Here is a 3,903-nt window from a genome sequence, read left to right on the forward strand (position 1 = left end):
AAAATAAACAACCAGCAAATGATTTCACTTCTTAAAAAAATCATTTACATTTAAAAAATGGGATGAGGTGAGATTCTCTCCTTTTTAAAAAATGTTTCTAAAGCTACTAAAAAACTCTCATTTACAAAATGGTTGATAAAAACGTTCCTCTGGATTGTACAAGACAGGAGACAGGGACCACGGGTAAGACTTGGTGTATGGTTAGTCAGACTTGACTTCCTTCTCTTTTGCTTCATCAGAGACTGCATTCTCCTGGTTCTTCCTCTCCCCAGTTTTCTGCAGGCAAATCTTCTTTTGTCTCCTGGCTGGTCACCTCATCCTGTTTGCCCTTTGCTCCCCTTTTTCCTTTTGTTTGCACTTTCTTGTCCGAAGATTTATCCTTTCCCGTGGGCTTTTTGGGCTTGGGTTCCACGTTGGCTGGAGCAGGCTTCACTGAGAGCCGGGTGGACCTCCTCTTGGGCTCATCCTTCACTGCACCTTCTGCCAAGCTGACCTTCCTTTTGGGCATCGTGGCGGCGAGGGGGCCGCATGCATTCGCTCTTTGGTTTATTTCTTGTTGTCACTCTGTGCCCTTTGTCTTGTATATGAGTTTATCAGATATGAAGAAGGCAAGAGAACCCACAGAAGTAGTGGGACCAAGTGTGAACAGTTCAACAGTGATAATCACTAGACACTATATTGGAAATGAATTTGGCAACAATGGGGAGAAAGGGTTGGGGAAGAAAACAGGAGAAAATGAAGGAAAGGGTAACACTATTCAAACAGAAATGCAATTGACTTATGTAACAGTAACCCCCTCTGTAATCATCTTTACAATAAAATTTAAATTAAAAAAAGAAAACAAATCAATGCCACTGTTTGTTTTTAGGGATTGAAGAACATAATTTGAAAGAAATATGGTTTAATTCCTTATAAATAACACCAACATCAATCAAATCGCTAGAAGATCTTCACAATAACTTTTAATTACTTTATAGGTATTTCAAAAATGCTCTAAAATATTCTTTGCTTTTGTTTTATTTTGGAGTCATGGAGCATGGGGCTTGAACTCTGGGCTTGGGCATTTTTCAGCTCAAAGGTATTGCTCTCTACCACTTGAGCCACAGCGCACTTTTGGTTTTCTGGTGGTTAATTGGAGATAAGAGTCTCACAGACTTTAGTGACTGGGCTACTGAGCATCCTGAGTAGCTACGATTATAGGCTTGAGCTACCAGTGACCCACTTGTCTTAACAATTGTTTAAGGAAATAACAAAAGAATACAGTTTTCTCTTCCATAGGATATTCTTGAGTGTTTTTTTTTAAAGAAATAAAGGGCTTAGGTTATATTGGGTTGTGGGAGTCTGAGAGTTAATATTATTTCTTTAAATTGTATTGTAGAGGTGGTATGCAGAGTGCATTTCCTTTTGAACAGTGTCACATCTTCTTGCATTCTATCACAGTTTCCCCTCCTGACTTTCTCACCTCCAAAGTTGCATCATCCATTTCCAGCATAGTGTCTACTGGGTTTCAATGCTGAAACTGTTTATCCCATCAATTCTGTGCTTACCCTTCCCCTCTCCAAACCAGATAAACTTATTATATACCAGACAAAGGGTACAGAAATCAAATATAGAGACAAAAAGGAATAAACAACAACAGCAAAAAATACCCTGAAAATTGTGTAAAGGCTTAGATTGTTGTTTAATTAATCATGTCCAGGTTTAGTTATTTGTCTTTTTACTGTCCATTTTGTTTACTTGTAGATTTATAGGCACATTGTAGTTACTGCAAATGAGAAAAACCAAGCAATCTGTATTTCTTTGGGTCCATTTAATTTATTATAATTTTTCCAAGTCTTTCCATTTCCTCATGAATGCTGCAATGTCATTCTTTTTGGTGGAATCATAGAATTTCATTGTGCATATACTACATTTTCTTGAACTATTTTGTATTAAATAGCAGGAAAGAAATTTAATTTTTACCTAGTGTCTTAGAAAGAATGTATTTATCAAACCTGGGAATGAGATAAACATAAGTATAAAATGGTTTTCTGTAGAGAGAATTAAAGGGGTCCCAAGATAAAGACTGATTTCTTGGGGTGAACAAAAATGGCCACAAATGTACATCAAACACAATATTAAATTATGTACATATGTAACACTTCAACATGCTCATGAAGAGTAAGTTAAATGCTATGTATTTTTCATTTTTCCTAAATTATTTCTCAAGAATCAGTAGTATACCTATTACATTCCACAGGATTTTGCTAGAGAGACATTGGACTGAGGTGAATGTAGTCTTGTAGGTAAATATTTTAAAAAACCCAAACGAAAGCTCCAGCAAAGCTGGTCATAGCAGCTAATAATAGAAGACAGAAATTGGAGGGAATTAAAGAAGAGGGAGGGAGTTAAAGAGATTGCAGGCAAACACTAACAATGCTCCATTTAAAATTCATCTGTACTGACCAAGAGAAATATTGGAAAGAGTACTGTACAGTACAAAGTTTTGTCTAGGTCCAGTAGAATTGAAGGTATTTTCTTTCCTTCCTGTCCTCCTGCCTTCCTTCTTTCCCTCTTTCTTTTCTTTCTTCCTTTTTCTTTTCATTGTGATGAGGATTAAATTTAGTTCCTATCAAGAGGGCCTATGTCAGCCAGGTGATCTACCACTTGAGCTATGCCTCCGTCCACTTTAACACTGACATTCTCATTTTATGTCCAGGTTGACCAAGGCTATTTATTATTCTTGCTTATATTTCCCTGTAACATTGAGGATGACAGGTATGTGCTATTGTGCTCAGACAATGTACTTCCCTTTTAACTGAGACCACAGGTATTGTTTGGGATGAATTCCTGTGAGTGTGTGTGTGTGTGTGTGTGTGTGTGTGTGTGTGTGTGTGTGTGTGTTTGCATGTCCACAAGCACATATTCCCAGGGCTTAAACTCAGGGCCTGGGCTTTAACCCTGAGCTTTATTGGCTTCAAGACTAGGGTTCTATCACTTGAGTTAAAGCTCTACTTCTTATTCCTTTCCTTCGATAGTTAAATGAAGAGAAGTGTCTCATGTATTTTCCTGGTCCATCTGACTTTAAACATCAATCCTCAGATCTTAGCCTCTGAGTAGCTATGCCAATGGCTTATGCCATTGGCAATGGCTCTTGTGAGTTTTTATGTCTGGGCTGGTCTCTAACTATGAACTCCAGTCTCTAACTTCCCAGTAAACCACTAAAAATGAGGGAGTGATTTACATGAAAAGAATTGTACATTTTTTAGGTAAGATGAAATTATTTGTAGTAAACACATCACCGAAAGACAGGTGATTAGTTAAAAAATAAGCAGCATATATAAACTGAGTTTAATTTAAAGATATATTGATAATCTATAACTCTATTCCCTACGATGTTTTTCTCATTATGGGAATTTACAATCTGAAGTGGGATGTATGTATGCTTGAACAGAGAGGTCAGAAGAATTTATGGATGCCAAGAGGAGTTGGAGTATCAAAATAGATTTGAGGAAAATAAACAAACAGCTAATTTCCCCTGACAGACATGTTCACAGTTCTGAAGGTTAGCAGAGTGATAAAATAATCAGATAGACTGAAGACTCACAGTAGTAAGTGGAATGTCTTATGGTGTAGTAGAACTCGAGGGAAAGATCTATTGGAACCCAGAGAGACTCGGATTTAAAAAAATGCAGGGGGCATTTTAAATCAGGGGAAAAATGGGTCAGTCCTTAATTGTAGCAAGTTGCATTCTGGATGAAACTCAACTGAAAAACAGAGTTAGAACATATACTTACCTATTAAGCAGAAGAATAGGTGATCTTAGATGAATGGCTGACATTGTAGAAACCTGTAGAGTTTGTAAATAGTATGCCTCACATTCAGTCAACAACTATTAGGCATGTATGGACTAGAAAATAATTT

At 37.1% G+C, this 3,903-nt stretch overlaps 1 pseudogene; it reads right to left on the reverse strand.

Annotated features, from left to right (window-relative positions):
* Window positions 1–201: 201 nt before the first annotated feature.
* Window positions 202–508, reverse strand: LOC150061405 (non-histone chromosomal protein HMG-14 pseudogene; annotated as a pseudogene).
* Window positions 509–3,903: the final 3,395 nt, after the last annotated feature.

This window comes from Megascapheus bottae, chromosome 6, assembly GCF_031878675.1.
Source record: "Megascapheus bottae isolate mThoBot1 chromosome 6, mThoBot2.hap1, whole genome shotgun sequence".
NCBI classification, from domain to species: Eukaryota; Metazoa; Chordata; class Mammalia; order Rodentia; family Geomyidae; genus Megascapheus; species Megascapheus bottae.